Consider the following 26,008-nt stretch of genomic DNA (forward strand, 5'->3'; position numbering starts at 1 on the left):
GACAGAAGGTCTTCAATGTCATGAGTGTGAAGGATATGGCCATATCATAACAGAATGTGCTACTTTTCTAAAGAAACAGACGAAAAGTTTAGTTGTCTCTTGGTTAGATGGAAATGACTCTAATGATGAAGTGAAAGCTGAATCTGCTAATCATGTCTCTGCCTTAACAGGTAGAATTATGTCAGACACTGAGACTTGTGAAGAGTGAAGGTGAGAAAAACACAAGAAGAGTGGTTGAATTGTGTTGACTTTTTCTTCTTCTTCTTCTCCTATGTTTAAAACCCTGATCAAAAGCAGATAGAGTTCTACTTCTAAAGTGATGTTCAGAACTAGATGCAGCGGATAAAAATAGAGAGAGAGAGAGAGAGAGAGCAATTATACAGGTTCCTTCCACAAACCGGAAGTCAGTCATGTCCCCCTTGCACTTCCAAGGAGAGTTTGTAACGCCCTATTTACTTATTTGATTATTTTATTGAGTTTAGAGTCTATTTATATGACTTACGTCATTTATATGATTATGTGATGGGTTGTTGATTTATTAAGTGGCTTATTTTATTATTTAATAGAATAAGATTTGAAAATAAAATAATATTAAGTTGTGGGGGTTGTTTTGGAATTTAGAAGAGTTTAGTGGAATAAGTGGAAATAAGATAAAGAGGGTTGAGGAAATAAATAGGAGAAAGTAGAGTCAGAATAGTTTTCACGTGAAACAAGTTTTTGGAGAAAAAGGGAAAAAACAATGAGAAGAGGAGAAGCTTGCAATCGATTAACCTAAGGTAAGGGTGGGACTAACCTTCTTTAATTCTAAGTTGTATAATTCTGAAAATTGGATTTAACATGTAATCATCGTACAAAAGCAAATTTAAGGTTCAATTTTAATTTTCTTTCATTGATATTAATAAAGGTTCGATGCCAGTTATGCACAACTTGCTGATCTCAAGATTTTTGTTTTTACTTTATGACTTTATTGCAATTATTTTTGAAATATATGATCTAACTGAATCTCAAGTTTAAAAGTACTTTGAATATGCTAGTGTTTTCAGTCATGTTATTTATCTACTTTGTGAGATCATTATTTCATAATAATAACTCCCCAAATTTGAGCAATTTCATGTCCTGAATGTTTGAAACTTTGAATAAGTAGGAAGACCATGTCCTACAGTTATAAATATGTTAGATTTCTAAATGATATTTTATAACGGTGTTGAATAATCATCTTTCCACGGTTATTATATTTGGACCATGAAGAAAATGTGGCCTAAGTGTTGTGCTCCAGGTATACATCATTTTCTCCTTTGTATGAACATAATGTGTTTTTCTTTCGACTAAGGTTAAAAGTTTGAATTTGTCCCTCAATGTCCTTTGATGCGTAGCATAATATTTGACCTATTTGGTTTTGAATTCGGTAAACTGAAAGTAATGGGATGATCCTTATCGCAAAAACAAGATTTTAGCTTATATGGTTACAAGTTTAATAAATATGAAGGTTGACCATGTCCCTTGATGCGAAACATGATATGTGATCCTATTTAGTTTCATATTCGGTAAAATGAAAGTATTGGAATGACCCATGTTGGGAAAATGAGTTTTTGGTCTACATACAAGTTTGATAAATGGGATGTTTGTACTTGTCCCTTGATGTCCTTTGATTGAAAACATTTATTTGAACCTATTTGGTTTTAAATTCGGTAAAAAAGAGATTTTAGCCTCAATGGTTACAAGTTTGATAAATGAGATGTTTGTACTTGTCCCTTAATCATTATGTGAAAACATGATATTTTAACATATTTGGTTTTAAATTCGGTAATTAGAAATTATTGGAATGACCCTTGTCCCGAAAACGAGAATGGTTACATGTTTTGTTAAATGGGAAGATTGAACTTGTCCCTTGATTTTAATTATTTGAATGTTCTGGAAGAATGTTCTGCCCTAGGTGCAATCATCGACCACTTTCAATGAAGTAGTGCTCTTGTCCAAGGTCAGCGCACAAAACCCACCAAAAGCAAGAACCTGGAAAAAAAAATAGCTGTCAGTTTTTAATATGCACCAAAACAGCTTATTAGCATAAATCAAAATGGGATGGTAATTAACTCACCAACCAGCCAGACTTAATCACGTCACCAGTCAGCCTCTTTTCATATGAGAATTGGAAACTCATCTCATCGTGAGCATAAGGTGTAGGAACATCATCCATCATTTGGAAAGGCAACCAAGAACGATCAATCACAAACTTCATTGATGGCGTAAACACAGGATTACGGATCTTCTGCCCAAACCTATCTTTCAAGCTTATTTCAAACCTTCCATAGCCAAGAAACACCATTGATATCAAAGAACCAAGAGTAAGTTTGTAAAAATCCCTAAGCGCATGCCATCCCTTAGTTAGGTACATGCCACTCTTGTGTTTCTCGACATAAACCTCAAATTCATTGCCGTTACCATCAACCAAGTTGCTAGACGATCCAGCTGGTCACCAAAGTCGTGACAGAACATGCTTGGAAGAAGAACATCTCCCTAAACATTGAAGAAAAATTTAAATGTCAAACCCAACAACATATGTTCGGTATTTCCGACGAAGGTCGTTAACAATCTTAGCAATTTTATCACCAGGATTGGGATCAAGTGGCTCTGCAAAATCAAGAACTAAGTCAGAATGCTTATAACAATACATATATAACTTTTTTCATTTTAGTTTGATGAGTTTACCGATCAGAGTGTGGTAGGATAGTAGGGTCTCAACGTCTCTATTAGGCATGGCTGAAACAATTAGAAGTAAAACCAAAGTAATATGGGTTGTTGATTGAGTAGCATCGTGTATATATACTCTTAAGACACACATAACATAAACATTGGATATTTATTGCATAGAAAATCAAAGAGAAGATGTATAGTTAACTATTGCATGGAAAAACCAATGCATTTTAATGTCCCTAGTAAGCTGAAATTAGTGGCGCCTGAACTTATTTGAGATTTATCTTTATTCCAAAAGACACAAAATTAATCAATGCTATTTCCAAATTAAATTACAATCCAAACAATTCATTGGAAACCGACATATATACAATTGAGCTTAATATTTTTTATTTCTCCAAACATGTACATGATCAGTTTTTTACGTAAGAAATTAATAATGCTATTCCCAAATGAAAACCAAAGAGAAGATTCATAGTTAACTATTGCATGGAAAAGCCAATGCATTTTAATGTCCCTAGTAAGCTGAACGGGTAGAGTTTACCAATGTCATGCAATTAAGGCTGCCAAGAGGGTAAGTCTGATTTGAAATTTCAAAATAGTGGCGCCAGAATAAGTAGGTTTAGGGTTTGAGAAGTAAGGTTAGCACGTCTCCTTGGATTAGATATAAGAGATACCAAAATGGGTTCATGGAGGCAATATCGCAAATTTGGAAAGATACATGTCGAGTAATGAAAAGAGAAAGTGAGTAGTAAGTACTAACTAACTACCAGACGCAGTCTTCCCTTTTTAAGAGAAATGATATTTATACAACTATTTTTTGACAACTTTTAGACAACTTTCTCTCTCATACTCACATTATATTTTTACTCTCTCTTCCTTTTTCTCTCTCCATTGTTTTTGACCAATGAGAAAAGAGAAAAAGGAGGTTGTCATAAAAGTTGTTAGCACATGGTTGTTCAAATATCATTGCTCCATTTTTAAAGCCTAAAAATCCATTTTTTCTTGTTTTCAACGGTTCCCAATTCAATTCAAAAAAAATATACGTCCGCTCTCTTCTCTCTCTCTCTCTCTCTCTCTCTCTCTTCTCAATTCATCAAAACGACGTAGCTTTCTCTGATTCCCTAACTACCCTTCAATTCAACCCTACCTTGATCCGTTCAACGAATTCTTCTCACAAAATGGCTTATCTCACTTGCTAGGGTTTCACCCTTCCCAAATCTTTCACTCCGAAACCACACTGTACCTTTTCTTAATCAACCTAATCCAATTCTTCGTTATGGCTATCAGAGTCGCGCCTCTTTGGATCCAACCAGAAACCCGATCTCGAACGTTCCGGCGGCTTTCGCAACCGGAATCTCTATTCCGATTTCACAAAACCTAGAAACTCACCTGTTTCTGTTTATTCTACCCTCGCCGGAGAAATTCTCTCCGAAAGCTGCAACAATCCAATCATCTTAGGATTAATTTCAATGATGAACTCAACGGCGATTTCTGGGTCAACATCGGCGGCTATGTGTGCTATGGGTACAACTTGGGAGGAGGTTGATAAAGGTGTAAATCACTTCCACCGTGACGGAATAACGCTATTGTGCTTTTTGGTTGAGATCTAGGTTGGTGTCACTCACAACATTTGTTCTATTAATTTTTATTTTGGCGATATTTGTCCACTGTTCCTCCCTCTCATCTCATGTGCTTCTTCTCCATCACTTCACATGTTTGTATGTCTATAGAATTCATGGATTCGTTGTTGCTTGCGGTACCATATGAAGAAAATCCTTTTCTGAGATTTTCATATGATGTTGCGTACCATTGATCTTACACAGACCACATGAATTTTTCTGAGCTTTTTCATGTTTCCATTTATCAATTTTGTGTCATTTTTGTTTATATCCTATGAAGCCCAAAAATGAATTGTCTTAATAATGTAAATTTAGGTTGTTTCTTCATATGAGGCGTTAATCTCCTAATAGACACGATATTGTTGCTTTACTTTTATCTGATTTTCAAGGAATCCTAAATTGTACCTAACTTGATGTCGCATAAAAAATATAGTTAATTTAATTAATATATCTGAGTTGTTAGGTAAATATCAAATGGTTCATTCAATATTTCTGTTTTGAATTTCTTTTGCTAAAATGTGGATTGTCCAACAATTCTATTATACTATAGTGATTGGATTAGTTTGCAGAAAATCCAGGTTTGTAGGTGATGGATTAATGTTAATTGGATGCTAATATTTAAACCATTAACACCTCCCAAACTCTTTTATCAATATTTGCTCCTTACTAACGCCTTTTTTACTTATTTCCTTGAGCATTAATTCTAAACTGTAAATGCTCCAAATTGGTTAACATGTCCTTTACTTGTAGTCTAAGTTCCAGAGCAAAATACTCACATTTTTAGCACTTGGAAATCCTCTTTTAGAAGTGTCTTCTGAATGATACATTGCTGAAAATTAACAACAATACAGGAGGTCGTTTGAAGATAATGAAGGATGGCATAAAGGAGAGAAGACGGCACCTATTATTTCTGAAAATGGAGCAGCTTTTCCTGTTTGCAGATCAACTCCTACATAATCAAGGTAATCTATCCACCCAAGATATCATATGTTGACCCTTTGTCGCTATTGTAAATTGTTTTCAAAGCATCAATTAATTCAATAAAGATGCTTCCAAATTCCAATTCCGTATAACTCTTTGTTAAACTATATTTACACCTTGTACAAATTGCAGAAAAAGCAAAAGATTCAATTTTTCTTTCACACTATAATCATCTTTCCTTTCAAAATAATTTTTGAACTTTTTTGAGATATTCTAATAATTGTATTCATTAGGAGTGAGGGCCATAAACCGTTGTGAGTAAGACCAATTCTCCGAGTTGTCATGGAAAGAACTCGGAAGGTGAGAAATAAACCACCTATATAGGAGAGGTACGCAACAAAAGATGTACCCACGACCTTTGAGAGTTCGATAATGGATAGCATGGTATGTGTCAGCTAGCAAGGTAGAAACCGGATTCTTGGAATGGAAGATCTCAATAGCATTCATATCCACAAAGTTGTCGAGATTTGGAAAGAGAATGAGCCCATAGATAAGTAATTCAAGAATAGCCTCGAGTGTGTCCTAACAAGTGGTTTCGAGATTAGCCCGCTCAAGTAGATACTTTGAAGTGAATCCGGTAAAGTGAAGCAACGGAAACTCGGGTCATAGAATTGCACTAGAGTGTGCACTAGCTTCTCTTCAACATTGGTCCGAAGAATAGTAAGCAAACCACCATATCGGAGTCGGAAACCTGTTTGATTCTTAACCTTGAGTGTCAATTCTCTCAAACTAACCAAATCAACCTCTTTGAACTTGTAGGATTTAGTTTTCTTCATACCTGTAATGTTTACAAAGTTTTTAATTTGTCCAGTCCTTCGATAAATGCATGAGAAAAATTTATGCATGTATGCATGATTATTTTTCAATTATGGGGAAAACAAGGTGGGTTGAGATTCAAGGTCAACGAGCCACGGGTGGGCACGGTGCCCGGTGAAACTAAGGCTTTGGATAATAGTAACCACGGTTCTAATGAAGTTCCCAAACTGCAACCTCTTTTACGTATATCATGGTGGCACAGGGCAACGTCCGTTCCATGATTATTCGCAAGAAGGTCTAGTTTGAGTGTAGTATCGCGTGACGACTAAAACTTGAGACAACACTCAATTTAGCCACCGCACTACGTCCTAAAAGGCCAAGGATGGGTTTGGTAACTACGGTCCATAGCATCGTCGAACAATTGAAAGCAAAGTGCCTAAGCATGACAACACACGCCGACAACATCGCCTCTAAAATGTCTCAGCTATGTGAGATTGATCGCATAACCCAACACACGAGGCAACCCTCGGATCGAATTGTCGATTATATCTCTACCTATTCATAAGTTCACTCAGCCCGGATATAGGACTTTGATATTCTCACCCCACACGTTAAATGAAAATAAACAAGTATTCACATATATAAGCAATAAAACAAAGCGTAAACATAAACTAGGTGTGACCCGCTTAAAAGGTCCCTAGTGAAGTTGTCATTTCTGTTATCTTTGATATTCTCTATTTTTTCTTGGGAAGGGCAAAATTGAGAAAAAAAATCCTTAAAAATTCTAAGTTCGGGGGTCGTTTTCGTTACGGGAAGGTGTTAGGCACCCGTAACGACTATAGTACTCTATAGGAACCGTTTTCCTAGTTTTATGTCAACGCTTTATTTTTAATGCTATTTATTGAAAAAAAAGAAGTTGCTTATGTTAAGAATGGGGGGAGGAGTGTTTGGATTTTTATTTTATTGGACTTGGAGAGGTTTTGACCTCTGGCCTACATACCCTTTTAAGTGATCAAAATTCCATGTAGTTCTCTCTCAAAAATATTTTTGTGTGTTTCAATTGATTTTAAGTTTTTTTGAAAATGGGTTTTGAAGAAAGGAAAGAAGCCGTAAAGGTATGAGAAAAAATGGTGAGTGGTTGGTTCAATTATTAAAGAAAAGAGTCTAAGTTGGAATTAAAGTTCATTTAAATTTTGCTTAAGAAAATAAAGGGAAAATGCAATGGAGTTTTGACTCCAAGGTTTATTTAAAAAAAATTTTAAGTGATGGAATTTTGCAGTTTTGGAAAATGAATATTTTTAGTATCGCGTTCCCTAAACATGCATCTAAGACGGTAAATCAACATACAACGTGTGTGCGTGTCGGTGCTCGTGTCGGTGTACATCATTAGAGTCCATTATCCATTACATAGGCCCTAGTTTACATTCTATGGTCTTGCAAGAATTTAAAAGAGAAATTAAAACTATCTAAACCTTACATGCCAACTCTAACATAGAAATGAATAGTAAAAGACTTAAACTATAAGGAATGGAGATGAAATGATAGAATGCTTATGAGGTGAATGAAACAAGAAATAAAATGGTTAGTAGAATAGGGCATAAAATGATAGAACAAGTAAGCAAAGAAATACGAGATAAACGGTAAAAAATATTTAAATTTCAATTAAAATAAACATGCTTCTGAGATTCAAATTCGGTTTTCAGATTTCTTCTTCTTCATCAACTCCTCTTTATCTTTTTCTTCCTCATTCTTCATCCAAACTAAAGAAACGTCTTGAGCTACAACACACCTACGAGATTCTCTCCGATTCATAAACCACCTACGAGATTCTAACCAATCCCAAATCCTCATCTTAGATCTGGAGGTTGAATTTGAAGGTGGATGTTGCTGGTAGAGGTGGCGAATAATGGTGACGGCATGGTGATGGATGAGAGTCACGTGAGAAGGAGAGTGAGAACAGCCAGGTTGTGGCTGTCGCCGACGATGGAAGATTTAGTGGTTGGTGACCCGGACACCGATGGTGATGACGGTGGTGCCATGGTAGCGCGACGAGGACGATGGCGGATGAGTGTTAATTTGCGGTGACTTGATAGCTGGGTTTGTGACGTTTCTTGTTCTCTTCCACTGTTTATAATTTTCTGAAAGAAGTGATTTTTTTCCCCTTGTATTTGTTTTACTTTGTTGTTAGTTTTGGTTTGGAATGGGTAGAAAAGATGGGGATATTTTGTTATGAATTGAGTTCATGGTGATTTGATTTGTAGATGGGGATGTGTTTATAAATGATATTTTATAACGGTGTTGAATAATCATCTTTCTACAATTATTATATTTGGACCATGAAGAAAATGTGGCTTAAGTGTTGCGCTCCAGATAGACATCATTTTCTCCTCTGTGTGAACATAATGTGTTTTTCTTTCGACTAAGGAAATATTTCTAATGTAACGTGTAGTCCTTGAATGTCAGTGACTCTCTTGTTACTATTTAATACATACATTATTTTTGCATTTTTTGAAATCTGAATAATTACTGATGTAGTAAGGCTATGCAAAAAATAGGAAGGATGCCTCTGCAACAAAGTATTTTCTCAGATTTCTTGTTTATCGTTTGGATCACACAATGTAGGAAGACAATGCAACAAATGGGAAGAAATACGATGCTTATTGATTGATGGATCAATAATTCAATATGCAGTCTTTTCAAGGTTAGTCGTGCAACTCTTGTAAATTTAATTTCTGTAATCACCGCAACATCTCTCTTTATTCATCTTTTACAATTTGATTTTTTGATTTTGGGATTTTGAATTTTGTCGTCAAAATATAATTTGTTTTGTATGTTTATTTGTTTTGTTTTTTATCGATTGTCTTTCGGGTTTATAACTTTCAAGTTTTTTCTTTTTACTTTATTGAGTTATGTCTTTTATTTGGCGCGAAAATGAGATTTTAGCTTATATGGTTACTTGTTTGATAAATTGGAAGTTTAAACTCTTCCTTCGATGTCCCTTGATGCGTAACATAATATTTGAACCTATTTGGTTTTAAATTTGGTTAATATAGTATTGCCTTGTCGCGAAAACGTGATGTTAGCCTATATGGTTCTGAAGTTTGATAAATGCGATGATTGAGCGTGTCCTTTGATTTAAAACATGATGTGAACCTATTTGGTTTTGTATTCGGTTAAATAAAAATATTGGAATGACCTTTGTCGCGAAAATGAGATTTTGGCTTATATGGTTAGAAATTTGATAAATTTGATGGCTGAACTTGTCCTTTGATGTCCTTTGATGCAAAACATGATATTTGTACCTATTTGATTTTAAATTCGGTAAAATGAAAGTATTGGAATGACCCTTGTTGCAAAAATGAGATTTTAGCCTATATGGTTACAAGTTTGACAAATGAGAAGCTTGTACTTCTTTATGTGAAACATGATATTTGAACCTATTTTGCTTTTAAATTCGGTAATTAGAAACTATTCGATGACCCTTGTCGCGAAAAATGAGATTGTAGTCTATATGGTTAGAAGTTTGATAAATATGAAGGTTGAACTTGTCCCTTGATGTCATTTGATTGAAAACATATATTTGAACCTGTTTGGTTTAAATTCGGTAAAAAAAAATAAAAAAATAAAAATTTAGCTTGAATGGTTGCAAGTTTGATAAATGAGATGTTTGTACTTGTCCCTTAATCATTATGTGAAACATGATATTTGAACATATTTGGTTTTAAATTCGGTAATTAGAAATTATTGGCATGATCCTTGTCCCGAAAACGAGAATGGTTACATGTTTTGTTAAATGGGAAGATTGAACTTGAACTTGCCCCTCGATGTCAGTTGTTGTGAAACTTGATGTTTAAGCATAGTTAGTTCTAAATTCGGTAAATTGGAAGTATGACAATGTGCCTTTATGACTGTTGAATTTGTCCCTCGATGTCATTTGATGCTTAAAATAGTATTTTGACACTATTTTGTTTTAAATTCAGTAAATAGAAAGTAATGAGATAAAACTTGTTGTGAAAATGAGGTTTTACCTGATATGGTTACAAGTTTAATAAATATGTTTAACATGTTCCTCGATGTCCCTTGATGCGAAACATGATATGTCAACTTATTTGGTTTTGTATTCGGTAAAATGAAAGTATTGGAATGTTCCTTGTCGCGAAAACCGAATTTTAGCCTATATGGTTACAATTTTGATTTGATAAATATGAAGGTGAACTTGTCCCTTGATGTTCTTTGATTGAAAACATATATTTGAACCTATTTGGTTTTAAATTCGGTAAAAAATAGATTTTTGCCTGAATGGTTACAAGTTTGATAAATGAGATGCTTGTACTTGTCGCTTAATCATTATGTGAAACATGATATTTGAACATATTTGGCTTTAAATTCGGTAAAATGAAAGTCTTGAAATGACCCTTGTCGCGAAAATGAGATTGTAGCCTGTATGGTTAAAAGTTTGATAACTATGAAGGTTGAATTTTTCCCTCGATGTCCTTTGTTGCGTAACATATTTTTTTAACCTATTTGGTTTTAAATTCGGTAAACAGAAAGTAGTGGGATGACCGTGATCGCTAAAACAAGATTTTAGCTTATATGGTTACAAGTTTGATAAATATGAAGGTTCAATTTGTCCCTCGATGTTCTTTGATGAGTAACAAGATATTTGAACCTATTTGGTTTTAAAGTATTGGGATGACCCTTGTCGCGAAAACGTGATTTTAGCCTATATGGTTACAAAGTTAGATAAATGGGAAGGTTGAACGTGTCCCATGATTTAAAACATGATGTGAACCTATTTGGTTTGTATTCTGTTAAATAAAAATATTGGAATGACCTTTGTCGCGAAAATGAGATTTTGTCCTATATGGTTAAATGTTTGATAAATTTGAAGGTTGAACTTGTCCTTTAATGCGAAACATGATGTTTGTACCTATTTTGTTTAAATTCGGTAAAATGAAAGTATTGGAATGATCCTTGTTGCCAAAATGAGATTTTAGTCTACAAGTTTGACAAATGAGAAGTTTGTACTTGTCCCTCAATCTTTATGTAAAACATGATATTTGAAAATATTTGTTTTTAAATTCGGTAATTAGGAAGTATTGGAATGACCCTTGTCGCGAAAATGAGTTTTTTGTCTATATGGTTACAATGTTTGATAAATGGAAAGGTTGAACTTGTCCACTGATTTGGAACATGATATGTTAGCCTATTTTGTTTTAAATTCGGTAAAATGTAAGTCTTGAAAAGACCTTTGTCGCGAAAAATGAAATTGTACTCTATATGGTTAATAGTTTGATAAATATGAAGGTTGAATTTGTCCCTCGATGTCCTATGATGAGTAACATAATATTTGAACCTCTTCGGTTTTATATTCGGTAAACCGAAAGTAATGGGATGATCCTTCTCGCAAAGACGAGATTTTAGCTTATGTGGCTACAAGTTTGATAAATATGAAGGTTGGCCTTGTCCCTCGATATCCCTTGATGCGTAACAAGATATTTGAACCTATTTGGTTTTAAATTCGGTAAATATAAAGTATTGAGATGACCCTTGTCGCGAAAACGTGATTTTAGCCTATATGGTTACAAAGTTAGATAAATGGGAAGGTTGAACGTGTCCCATGATTTAAAACATGATGTGAACCTATTTGGTTTGTATTCGGTTAAATAGAAATATTGGAATGACCCTTGTCGCGAAAATCAGTTTTTAGTTTATATGGTTACAATGTTTGATAAATGGGAAGGTTGAACTTGTCCACTGATTTGGAACATGATATATTAGCCTATTTTGTTTTAAATTCGGTAAAATGTAAGTCTTGAAAAGACCCTTGTTGAGCATTCTCCCATTATTGCAATTTTATTTCTGTATTTGATAAAAAAATGTAAAAAAAAACCCTTTTAATCACATTTATCAAAACAATATTTTTTTTCTTTAAAATCAACCAACACATAAGTATTTTATACTCATAAATAACTTGAATTCTCAATTGCAACAGGAGACACGTAAAAGAAAGAAACCACTTTTATTTTTGACAAATGAAAATGAGAAACCACTTTTGTCAAGCACAATAATGAAAAAAACTTCCTTCAAAAAAAAAAAAATGAAAAAAACTTATTTGTCTCTTCATTTAAAAAACAATGTTTTAATTTACAGTTTAATTTTTATTCCCATTTAATAAAAACGAGAAATAAATATTTTTAAAGTTAATAAATCTTGCACAATTAATTAGAGATAACCAGTTTTAACAAATGTTGTAGGGTGCTAAATCCTTCTCTAAGCATAAACAGCTTATGAATCTAAAATTTAGCTTTTAAGGGCCATTTTTTTCTTTTTAAAGGGGTTTTTCGATGTTTTCCCTATTTTAATGAACTTCGGTTAGGACGCGACAACTCCATTTTTATACTTATAAGAAAAACAAAGGAAGAAGGAAAAGAGAACACCTGTACCTTAGTTGTTGCAATAAGAGAATGGGAAATGCTAACCATCGTTCTTGGACACTGGTTAAAATAATCAAATATAGTAGTATTTTGTCTTAAAAGTTGTGTATTCAATACATTAAAAGTTTAAAAAGTTTTAATTTTGACTCAAAATTTCCTTTCTGGCTTCCTTAACCAATGCCCTCGGGGCACCGGCTAGCATGAGAATAAGAGAAAGAGGAATGCTAACGGGATGCTTACTATACTTAGTTTATGATATAATAGATTTTGAGATAACTGAAAATTCAAGCTGTACTTTTGTGGGGTTGATTTCATTCTGTTTTGTTTTTAAGCTTGTAAGAATTGTGTTTTTTTTAACTTTGTGTATGTTTGATTCTGCTTAGAAGAAAATTGGGTTTGAATTAAATTTTTTTGGTTATGAGGAAGTTGAATGTAAATTGATTTATTTTTTGGACACATTTACTGTGATTTTTACGATCAAATTTGCTTTTGAGGGTGTAAAGTGTCTTCCGCTTTTAAGGGCAATATGAGCATGCAATTATCTAGAATCATTGGACAGTCTCTTATTCCTCAAATAAGAATTTATTGGCCTCTTTCTTGACTCCATAGTGCATGTTTGGATACACAATAAGGAGTGTCAAACTTGAGTTTTCTCGTGTCGAATGTGACTTTGGTATACATCTCGATGTTTGGTTATTTTGAAATCAGAATTTTTTCTCTCCAAGTTTTATATCAGACTTGCTTTTATTTAGAATACAAAGATCCAAAATAAATCGCTTCATATTTAATTTTACAAAATGATGTTTGACAAACGCACACTCAAGCATAGCTTAATCTCTGCCTTCGTATATTCTCAATTTGTGGAGACAAAACAGTTGAATTTACACTATTATCTGGTATCACATTTGGGCACCTAGGATTGTAGTTGTTTATGATATTTCTACGTAAATATGACTAATGTTTTAATGTTTTAACACCTTAGGCAAATCAGACTTGAATTGTTTTTACAACTTAGGCAAATCAACTTGGCTTTTAAAGTATATTAGGAACTGTTATATTATAAACAAGTCAATTTCCACCACCATTTTCTATTGACGGTATGTCTGGTGTCCGAGAAGTGTCGATGATTAACACCGGCACGATAACACACTCTCAATTTTGTTTAATTATTATCAGTGTCTACATGTCAATGTTATTTTCGTGTGTATTAATCTCAGTGCTTCATAGATGTTTCGTATTAGAGATAGAAGAGAAAGATGCACAAGAGACTACACAAATGACAAGCTTACTTGAGATACAAGCTACTTAGTTACATTTAGTCTAATCTTCAATATTAGCATGTAATTTTTTTAAGTGTAATAAGCTGAACTACTCTATATATACTTGATGTAACACTCTTTTCCAGTTATAAGAATGAGATCATTTTCCATTTCTTACTTTCCATAACATTTAGAGATATAATAGTAGTATACAATGCATAACTTACTCATGTGCTCATTATAATTTATTGGTTTAAAACCCCTTCCTAAAGGGATGACACAACCACTATCTCTTTGAATAAATTCTTAAATGTGCTACCCCTAATAAGTGAAATAGAACTCACAAGTTGCAGAATCGAACTTCAGTGTCACAAATTTCACATGTTTGATGATAATTTGACAATTCAAGTTATATTTTGAATTCTATTAGTTGAAGCATGAATATTAGCTTTGCTACCTTCACCTAATATATCATGTGTAGATCGTGATGAATTTGGGTCCATAAATTGTTTATATAAATGACCACATATTTGTCATCTACAATAAGTAGTGAAATACCTATTAAATTTGTACTATATTTGGATATTATTGCCTTAAAATGTATGAGTTATTTTCTTTCTCACTTGTTCGGGTCGCTATAAAATTTGTTTAGTATTGTTAATCTAAAAATGAAAATACTTTTTTGAAATCTTGATTAGCGAATGGTTCATAAGAAATAATGAATTTTTCAGTTTGATGATTAAGTTTTGATACATTTAATTTATACTTTTTTTTATAGGACTTGTGGATATTTAATATCATACTTTATTCATTGTAGAAACACACTTTTTACATTGTTATCTATTATTTATATTTTAGAAATATAGAAATTACCTGTGTTCTCCCAAAATTTTACATTCGTTTGCATTTTTCTCTTATATAAAATATTGCACCATTATTTTTTAGTGGTCAAATCTTCACTTATAATAATAATAATAATAATAATAATAATACCTTTTCTTAAAAAAAATCCTTCATATATATATATATATTTAATTTTTATTTTTTTGGTATTTATTTTTTCTTAAACAACTAGTAAAAGACCAGTTCATTCACATGAATTGGTAACATTGCGGTAATTATTAAAAAAAAGAAAAATTAGATTGTTAATATTGTCGAATGTGTTAAAGATATTAAATGAAAATTACAAGTATTAATGTTAAATAGTTTTTTTTGAAGGAAAAAATCTATTAAATAGTTGAATCGCATCAGTCGTGGAATTTAGTTACTTATATATGTGGAAAAAAAAAATTATGTACATATATGAGAAAATCGATATGATAAACTTTTGAAAATTCGTGACTATTTTCAAAATATGAAAATTGATGAGGTGTTTCTATTAAATAAATTTTTATTTTATATGCAAAACACCATTTAACGTTTGCAGCTCTCCCATTATAGCTTTTAAATGCTTATAAATGTTGAAACAAATTTCATATATACATAGAATACGAACACAATCTAAAAATGTCGACGCTCAGATGGCAATAGAACACAATCTAAAAATGTGAAGGTTTCACGCTCAAAAGGCAATAGAACACATTCTAAAAATGTTATGTTTCACATTCATTGGGCAATAGAACACTCTAAAAATGGTCTCCCTCAAAATTCATCACCATGATTCTGCTTTATTGAAACATAAGAGATTGTTCTACTATCTTTCTCCCAACATTAAGCTTGATGATGCAAGCTACAACGATAGTTAGTTGGTGCTTCAGTTATATTTCGGTTGGAGTGTCTTCAGTAGTTTGTCTAAGTGCCTTAGGTGCAAGCTACAACGATAATAATCACAATTCCATTTTGGCTTGTTCAAAAAAAAAAATCACAATTCAACTTAAAAAAATTTGGTCTCAGCCATATAAGTTTCCAACGATAATAATCACAATTCATTTGGGAAAAACTTGATCCCTACCATATAATCTTATTTTACACAGAGAACAATGATAATGATTTTAGAAGCCCCTTCCTCTTCCGGAAGGTCACTGGAACACCATTGAAAGATTACACTCTTAATAGTCATGAGTTCAGCGTCATGAACATTGAACGCCTTCATCTGGAGGGGCAGTGGCCTTCCTCCACATTACACTTAGTAACCTCAAACTTTTTTGTTGTAAATGTCCCTTTTTATATGGTATTTCGTTGTATTAAGGTTTGAGCATTCTCCCATTATTGGAATTTTATTTCTGTATTTGATAAAAAAATATATATAAAAAAAACCCTTTTAATCACATTTATCAAAACAATATTTTTTTTCTTTAAAATCAACCAACACATAAGAATTTTATACTGATAAATAACTTGAATTCTCAATTGCAACAGGAGACACGTAAGAGAAAGAAACCACTTTTATTTTTGACAAATGAAAAAGAGAAACCACTTTTGTCAAGCACAATAATGAAAAAAACTTATTTGTCTCTTCATTTAAAAAACAATGTTTTAATTTACAGTTTAATTTTTATTCGCATTTAATAAAAATGAGAAATAAATATTTTTAAAGTTAATAAATTTTGCACAATTAATTAGAGATAACCATTTTTAACAAATGTTGTAGGGTGCTAAATCCTTCTCTAAGCATAAACAACTTATGAATCTAAAATTTAGCTTTTAAGGGCCTTTTTTTCTTTTTAAAGGGGTTTTTCGATGTTTTCCCTATTTTAATGAACTTCGGACACAACAACTCCATTTTTATACTTATAAGAAAAACAAAGGAAGAAGGAAAAGAGAACACATGTACCTCAGTTGTTGCAATAAGAGAATAAATGCTAACTAGCATTCTCGGATACTGGTTAAAAGAATCAAATATAGTAATATTTTGTATTAAAAGTTGTGTATTCAATACATTAAAAGTTTAAAAAGTTTCAATTTTGACTCAAAATTTCCTTTTTGGCTTCTTTAACCAATGCCCCTGGGCACAGACTAGCATGAGAATAAGAGAAAGAGGAATGTGAAACGGGTATGAATAATTGCAAAACAATGATGAAACGTGGTTTTATGTAGCCAATAGCTTAATGAGGAAGGAACAAGAAAATGGAATGAATAATGGTTGAGCTCTTTGAAACAGAACAATAAAAGAAATGGTTTTGATAATGATCAAAGGAGGGTTAGATGAAAGAGTTTGTTTTTGTAGCTTTAATGTAAAGGAAGCTTTGACATTTTAAATTTCATTGAAAAATGGGTGTTTGACATACAAACATATTGTAACTAACTCATCAATTTGAATTTTTGTTTCGTTGTTCTGACCCTTCATTTTGCAATTGGCTTATCAAATAAATTTCAAATATTATAATTTTCTTTTTTACAAAACCTATAATAATGTTTTTTTTCAATAATTGACATGAAGTCTGATATAGAACTCATTTTGTGATTCCTATGTTATTGGCTTGTAATTACCAATGAATTTGTTTTCCCTTGGGGGTGATTACTCCCACTCTTCTTGATGTGTTGACCATTCTTAATTTGTGGACAAGAATTTACTTTTCGGGGTTCTGCAACAAATCCTTCTTAGCATAAATCTTAACTGGGGGTGCCCCTAATGAATGAAATTGTAGGACTTTCATGAACTGACTTGGTATAATGTTTTAGTGAAATAAGAATTTTCAAGTGGTTGTTAGCTTTTGTTGCTTAAAGTGTCTATCATTGTTGATTTTTTCTCCATTTATATTAGTTAGTTTAGAGGAAATTAATATCCAAATTAATGTTTTAACTTTTATAGAGGAAATTAATGTTTCAATTTCTTTACATATACTTTATTTTTACAAATTCATCTACTTTCAACTAATAGAATAACTTTCTTCATTGCAACAAAAAAAAAATATCTTTCTTCAAAAAATTATAATCTCTAATGCGGCATGTTAATATTTTTACTTGTATAGTTTATTAAAAAATTAAGAAGAGAAAATTATTATTTAATCCCTCCGTCCCAAATTGTATGTCGCTTTAGAAAAAATATTTGTCCCAAATTATATGTCGCTTTACAATACCAATAAAACATTAATGTTACTTTTCCTATTATATCCTTAATTATTTATTTCTCTCTTCTTTCAATTCTTTCATTTATCTATCTCATATCATTTATTAAGGACAACTTTGTAAAACAACTCATAATATCACTTTCCAACACAAAATTAATTACATTTCTTAATACGTGTGAAATGGCCAAAACGTCATACAATTTGGGACGGAGGGAGTAGTAAATTAGTATTAATAGTTTATTTATAACCATCTCCAATGAAATTTACAGTGTGTCATGATTAGGTCACAATATCAATATCCTACCATTAAATTAAGATATCATAAAGATTCTAATGTATAGTCATGAGACTCATGTGTCAAATAAGTTGCAGAATTATAAACAAAACAAACAAAAATAATGTAGAACTAGATTTGCTGAGTGTCACAAATCTCATATGTTTGATGATAGTTGTACAATTAATATTATGAGTTATAATTTGATGATAGCAATATGAGCTTTGCTACCTTCATCTAATAGTTGATATTATGTAGATCGTGATGAATTTGACACCATAAATTTTTATACGAGGAACTACATATTTGTCATACATAATCTATTTTACATGCATGTTGTCTATTATTTATATTATTATTATTATTGAATAGTTGATATATCATGTGTAGTTTGCGATGAATTTGGATCCATAAATTGTTTTAATGAATGACTACATGTTTTATTTTTACAAACGAATACGACTACATATTTATAATCTATAATAAATAGTAAAGTAGTTAAATTTTTTTATATTTTAAGATTTTATTGTCTAATATGAGTTTTTTTTTTCTCATTTGTTGTTGGATATTGTTATAAAATTTGTACTGAATTGATGCATAATTTAAATTTCTCATATCGTAATATATATATATTTTTTTTACAAAAATAAAATGATATTCATTCATTTAAATCAAGAGATTATATCATTCAACACCGCTAAAAACGTAAAGGATGAATCTGCGAACAAACTCACAACATCCAAGTTAATAGCATATAACGACATAATTCCTACAAAAAAATATGATAAAATTAAAGTGACCGGAATATCCATGGTCTCCGGATCTCCATGGTCTCATATCGTAAATTTGAAAAGGGAAATTACGGTAAATTTGAAAGTTGGAAATTATATTAATGATTTTTTTTGTGTTTCGCTTTGGGGTAATCCAAATACGGTTTCTCTTACTGACCATTTGTGGGGGTTTTCGGCGGCATTTTAACTATTTGGGACATTGCTGAGGTTGATGTCATGATTACTAAGAGCATGGCTCATGTTGTTATTATTCGAGTTAAAATGTTGAAAAATGGGGCTGATTTTTCTCTTGCAAATGTTTACGCTCTGTGTGAACCCCCTCGGCGGCAGGATGTTTGGAATCAACTTGGATTGGTTATTAGCAATTTTCGTGAATCCAATTGGTGTGTTTGTGGTGATTTTAATGCCTATTCGGTCTCAAGCTGAACGCAAAAGCAGAATGGTGAGCACTTTTGTTGAAGATTATTCTCATTTCAATCAATTCATTGATAGTAATATCCTTTTAGATCTTCCTCTTTGTGGTAGAAACTATACTTGGTTTAGAGGGGATGGCGTCTCTATGAGCCGTCTTGATCGCTTTCTTCTTTCAGAAGAGTGCGCTTGTTGGCCTAATTTAATGCAACGAGCCTTAAGTCGCGGTCTTTTTGATCATTTCTCAATTTTGCTATCTATGGATGAAGATAATTGGGGCCCTCACCCTAGGCGCATGCTGAAGTGTTGGGGTGAATTACCAGGTTACAAACAGTTTTTCAGAGATAATTTGCAATCATTTCATATTGAGGGATAGGGTGGCTATGTCCATAAATAAAAATTGAAGTTGATTGAAGGAAACCTGAACACTTGGCATCAGAACCACGCTCAAAACCTTGAAGGTCGTTTAAGAAATGTTCAAGATCGTATTGCTTTTCTAGATGCTAAAGGGGAGGATGATGATCTTTCACTGGAAGAAATTGAGGAGCTTCATTCTCTATCAACAAATTTTCACTCCTTTCCTCACATCAACACCAGCATGCAATGGCATAAATCTAGATTACTTTGGTTGAAAGAGGGTGATGCTAACTCTAAGTTTTTTCATAGCATTATGTCCTCTAGGTGGCGAGCAAATTTCATATTTTCTTTAACTTTTGATGGCACTACTGTTGAAGGCGTGGAAGGAATTAGGGGATTGGTTTTTAACCATTTCTCATCTCATTTTCGATCCGGCGAAAGACCTAGCATTGAGAATCTCAATTTTAATATGCTTAATGTAGGTCAATGTGGAGAACTAACCAAACCTTTTTCAGTTTAGGAAGTTAAGCAAGCTGTTTGGGATTGTGACAGTTTCAAAAGTCCTGGATCAGATGGTGTTAATGTGGGTTTTGTTAAGAATTTCTGGCCGGAACTCCGTGATGATTTAATGCGCTTTATATCTGATTTTCACAGGAATGGGAAGTTGACAAAAGGTATCAATAGTAATTTTATTGCTTTAATTCCAAAAGTCGAGTGTCCTCAGTGCCTGAATGATTTTCGACCAATCTCTACGGTTGGAAGTTTATACAAAGTTCTTTCAAAGGTCCTCTCAAACAGATTGCGAAGGGTTATGTCTAGTGTTATTTCAGAAACTCAATCAGCTTTATTCACGGTAGACAGATTCTTGATGGTATCCTCATTGCTAATGAGATTGTGGAAGATGCTAAGCGCCTAAAAAAAGATTTGCTCTTATTCAAAGTTGATTTTGAGAAGACTTTTGACTCAATTGATTGGTTCTACCTTGAAGCAGTTATGAAAAAAATGAATTTTCCAACATTATGGCGTAAGTGGATTATGGAATGCGTCAGTACAGCCTCAACATATGTTCTTGTTAATGGCAGCCCATCTGATGGATTCAAATTTGAACGGGGGTTGAGGCAAGGTGACCCTCTTTCTCCCTTTCTTTTTTTAATAGTCGATGTAGGATAGAATGTCATGATGAATGCTTTAGTAGAGGCTGGACTTTTTTCTGGTTACAAAGTGGGGCTAATAATAATCTTCTTTCCATCACTCATTTACAATTTGCTAATGACACCTTATTAATTGGGGATCGAAGCTGGGCTAATATTAGAGCTCTGAAAGCTCTTCTCATTCTCTTTGAAACGACATCTGGTCTCAAAGTGAACTTCCACAAAAGTATGTTAGTTGGTGTTAATATTCATGACTCTTGGTTGGCCGTGGCAGCCTCTATTCTTCATTGTAAATTGGGCATAGTTCCTTTTCTATATCTGGGGCTGCCTATAGGTGGTGATCCTCGCAAATTAAAATTTTCGCAACCCTTGATTGATCGTATTAAATCTAAATTATCGGATTGGAAGAGTAAAAATCTATGTTTGGATGGCCGTTTAATTCTTCTAAAAGTGATGAATAAACTACTAAATTGTACAAACTTTGTTTTAATTGTACGAAATTATGCCCTCACTCTATTTTGTTTGCATATTCTCCAAATGGTTCTTAACTTCAATTTCATCAATAAAATGATTTTTTTTCTCTCTTCATTCATTAGGATTGTTGCTAATAGAGTTTATGTATATTTTGCACTCCAATTGTTTGATGAAATGTTTAAATGAGTTTTTTATTGATGAGAGCACATCGACAAAAACATTAAATATAGAATGGTGATGGAGGAACATCAACAAGCTTGAATCCAAGCTCCAATGGCCTCCAATGGTGAAAACTTGCTTCTCACTCCCTTTCTCTCTATTTCATAACTCAGGAATAAAGAATATGCTAAAAATTCTGATTACAAAGGTATGTATACAAGTACAAAAATTACAGGTTCATTGGATGAATTCATGCTTGTCCAGTGAATCGAGGTTTCTTCAATTGGAAGGAAAATGCAGTTGGTCTTCTAATAGTCACTAAATCGCCTTAGTTCGTTGGAAGAAGTGTTGCTCGCGTAGCGAACATCCTTGCGTAGATTTCTTTGAAACTCTACGAAATTGGTTTCTTTCACCTCGCTTTGACTCGCCCAACGAAGGTCCTTGCCTATATTTCTTTGAAACTATTTGACTTGACTCACTTTCATCCTGCCAGTGCTCGCTCAATGACTTGTGTCGAAATTCTTTGCTTTGTCGTAATCAAGTAAAAAACCCATAAAAAAAGGCATGGGAAATAGATAATAGTAGCATTTCTAGCATATAATTACAATAAATTCGGTGTTTCCGTAAAATTAAATGTAAAACAAGTCAATAAGTACTAATAAAAATAACCTTGATTTGACAATTAGCACCTCTCTAAACCTAAAACTTAGTTTGTCCTTAAACAAAAGTCTTCAAAAAATAGTGTCACCCAATCAAGAATGAAAGAAAAAAGAGATTTCACAAGGTTTTTATGATTCAATTTAGATTGTTCGTGCAAGGTTCACATTCACAACTATTCTAGAAGGAAAACATGAATGTGAAACAATCCTATTTGCAAATAACATTTCATTCATTTCAGGTCAATAGCATGGCTAACTTTGAATCATACCAAGTTACCAACACATTACTCAAATGTAAAAAGTAAAAATTACGCTCATATGTGGATTGAGACTCACATCCAGCAATGATTTAACAACGTCATCAAGTTATGTGTAGACCAAACATACATATGTAAAAGCATCAAATATTGATCACTACGGTCTTTTGAGGGTTATAATGAGGTCTAGTTCAAGGAAATAATTGTTATTCAATTTAGAGAAAGTTTACAAGTACTTATGTATTTACAATCGAGAGGGTAACCTTGGTGCAACTGATAAAGTTGTTATCATGAGACTGAAAGGTCACGGGTTCAAGTCCTAGAAATAGCCTCTTGTATAAAAAAAAAAGTAGGGCAAGACTGCATATATTATGTATTGTACATCATGTGAAATAATACTTTAGAAGTAGTGTAACATAGTATCAATTGAAGGGTACAATTGAAAAAAAAAAATTATTATTGCATTGGAAACTGAAAGTGACATTCATTTGGAAACAATTATTTTTCTTCTAAAACGACACTCATTTTGAAAGGGAGGGAGTATTAGATAACGGTTCAATCTATCCAACTAGATCAGTTTTCAGTTTTTTGTTAACATATCCTTAATATATACCGTATGTATGGAAACGTGAAAGTAGAGTGTGATTGAAGGATGAATAAGGATAAGAACAAATCATAGTGATGTTTACCTCAAAACAGTTGACAAATCATATTGAATGAATATGTGACAGTATAATAATAAAACAAACAATACAAGTTTTTCACAAATCATAGATATGGAACGTGAAATGAATATCAATGATATATAATAGGTAGGATGTTTGTATTAATCTAACATGCTTCTTAGAATTTGAGTTGGTCTAACTTAACTCTTACAAAATCGTCATGATCATCTCCTTATTCTAACTTATAACACTTTAAGATATCATTCAATGTGAGACTTTTAACATTGCTCATTCTAAAAATTTATTAAATGAGTCTTGATCAATGGCAGAGCCACATTATTGATGGGCCACGGCCCACCCAAAAGAAAAAAAATATTATAAGGGAAATTGCTAAAATATCTTTGACTTTAATATAAAATTACTTTATCTTTATGGTTCGCCCTTTTTTTCTTCTCACTACGTATTATTATCACACTTTTAAGTCACTCAAAATGCATAAATAATTATTTTAAGTTTTGCAGATATGTAATTAAATTTTTGGATGGTCAACTTGTCCTTAGTGCTTTCGCCTCTCAATTTACAAACTCTCTTCAAAAAACATTTGTACTTCATGCTATTTTTTGTGTATATGTTATAATTTATTTTTGTGGTCCATCCGGCTAAGCCATTGATCATGATGCATATTTTTATTTTTTAATATGTTATATACACTGGTAGTGATGTTGGAGGATTTCCATTGTATTTTTATTTTAACCCAATTTTAATAATTTATGGCCTTCCAAAAAGCATGTTATTTCGTAAATGCGTATTGGCTTAACATCATCTACTCTTGCAAATGGTAGATCAGCCAAGCTATTGCCACTGTCTGTTAATTGTTAGTTTGTTACGAATCCATTCAAGCAATACTGTTATCTACACGGTGAAGTGCGAAGGCGACGATCACGACAGTGGTGGTAGTGATGATGGTCGAAGTTCTGATGCATTATGCATTAGAATAAATAACAATTTAAAATAAATAACAATTGAAACAAATTAAATTCCTACAAGCATTACTCGTTCAAAATAAATAACAATTTAAAAAAATTAAATTTATAACTTCCTAAAAAGTCTCTTATTATACACTATAGGCCATGCAATCACTTAATATCTCATGAAATATGGGAGATAAGTGTAAGGTAATAACCAATGTTTTTGCTGGTTATTGAGCAATTGTTTATATATATATACACATTTTGATCCTTGATATTATGGACAGTCACAATCAAATAGCTGGTCTAAATCATGGTTATGTACTAAAAAAATGTATATTAGTTTATGTATGCCTCCTAACAGTTTTTGGTAGGAGTTGTTGCTTTTTTTTTTTGCCAAGTACTGCCTTTAATAATTAGGTTTAATGATGCGTTTCATCTTTGCAATTAGGCATCATTTAAAAATTAGTCATGTAATCGCTAATTCTGGCAATTTACCCTTGTATTGTTTTAATCATTTAAAATTTCGACCTTTGACCAACTTAATCACTGTCAGGTCATCAAATTAGCAAAATGGCATGGGAATGGACAAAAATACCCTCGTCATCCATTTGTGAAATGACATTTTTACCCTTGTCTTCATCTTCTTCTCATAATAAAGACGAGGAAGAGAGGTATTGTTCGAAACATTTCTAAAGAAATCCCATGAAGCGCCTCTTCTTCTACCCTCGGGAAAACCATAATATCCAGTTAGTTGCCATTTTCCTTTATTTAGATCATTAAACTCTACATTATTGATGTGATTAGAAGAATAATTAAGTACTGTACAAACAAAAGAGTTTCGTCAAAATAATGTTAAACCACCACTTCGACCATTACTACTAACAGAAAAACAATTGTCAAAGCCGAGCAAATAACGAAATTCATCTGTTTTATTTGAGTGGACTAACGTCTCACATAAGAAAAGGGCGTCCGACTTATAGCAACGGACTAAAAATCTTAATTTTGGTGATCCCAATAATCCATATCTGTCCTTTTAAAAACTCACTGTAACAAAGCAAATGAGAGTGCAGAACAGAACCACACAGTACTGATTCGAATTTTGATCAACAAATAACAACCGTGACAATCTTAAAATAAGTAGAGGAAACCCATAATTAATACCTTATGTTAAAATATATATATATATATATATATATATATAGTGTCACTTGGAAGGAAGAAACAAGAAAACTCAATTCAACGTGAAGGCAAAAAATTATTATATATTTCGTAATAAATCTATAGTGTAATAAATTATATATTTTTTTTCAATGACACCAACAACAATATAAAATTTTTATAATTTTTTTTTAAGGGTATAATTGAAAGTGAAAAAGTCACCCCAAACCATGATTCCATTTCTACAAGTAAGATAAGAATTTTACTTTTAATTTATAATTTCTTTTGTTATGAATATAAATTTTAAAAGATAAAAATAATAAATATATCATTAAGTTTAAATTAAAAAAATTAATATTAAAAAAATTATAAATCATACACTACTCATTCTCTTTTTGTCTTCATCTATTAAATATTCTCTTAAGCAAATGTAAAAAATATGACCCTTAAAGTCATGCATGTTAATAACAAAAAACACTACCAACTACATGCATTATATAACCAAAATATCCTTTTCATTCTTCATGTATTAAATATAGTTTAAAGATTCATACATGTCATATGATAATAAATATTATATGTAAATGAAAGTGAGTGTAATTTCTAACCCGTATTACATCCGATCTTTTTTTAAGTATAATTATAACCCCTATTACATATCTTTTACAGAATGAGCATTATAGGTATTTTCGTTTCAGAAAATTACATATTTTAAAGTTTTTTTTTTTTAATAGTTTGCCTCTGTTTTTTTTGTTAATCTTAATATCATATTATAGAATCATTTTTTTATTGCTATTAATTATTATATCATTTGGAATAATGACCATAAGAAACACGGAATAAATATTACTCATTAATGAACGAGTAACTAAATTATATTGTGGTGCAATTCATACACGGGTCAACATCTAGTCACTTTGTTCAA

The 26,008-nt window shown here is 32.1% G+C and overlaps 1 long non-coding RNA gene across 4 annotated transcripts; it reads left to right on the forward strand.

Moving 5' to 3' along the window:
• Positions 1–3,775: 3,775 nt before the first annotated feature.
• Positions 3,776–13,919, forward strand: LOC112422632 (uncharacterized). Of its 4 annotated transcripts, XR_005642055.1 has the most exons (4): positions 3,776–4,304; positions 5,165–5,275; positions 8,606–8,751; positions 10,598–13,919. It is a non-coding gene; the product is annotated as an uncharacterized lncRNA (long non-coding RNA). The 4 variants fall into 4 exon arrangements; XR_003013120.2 differs by having other exon boundaries at positions 3,778–4,304; positions 8,586–13,916; XR_005642054.1 differs by having other exon boundaries at positions 3,778–4,304; positions 8,590–13,916.
• The last annotated feature ends 12,089 nt before the right edge of the window (positions 13,920–26,008 follow it).

The sequence above is a fragment of the Medicago truncatula genome, chromosome 6, assembly GCF_003473485.1.
Source record: "Medicago truncatula cultivar Jemalong A17 chromosome 6, MtrunA17r5.0-ANR, whole genome shotgun sequence".
In the NCBI taxonomy this organism is placed as follows: Eukaryota; Viridiplantae; Streptophyta; class Magnoliopsida; order Fabales; family Fabaceae; genus Medicago; species Medicago truncatula.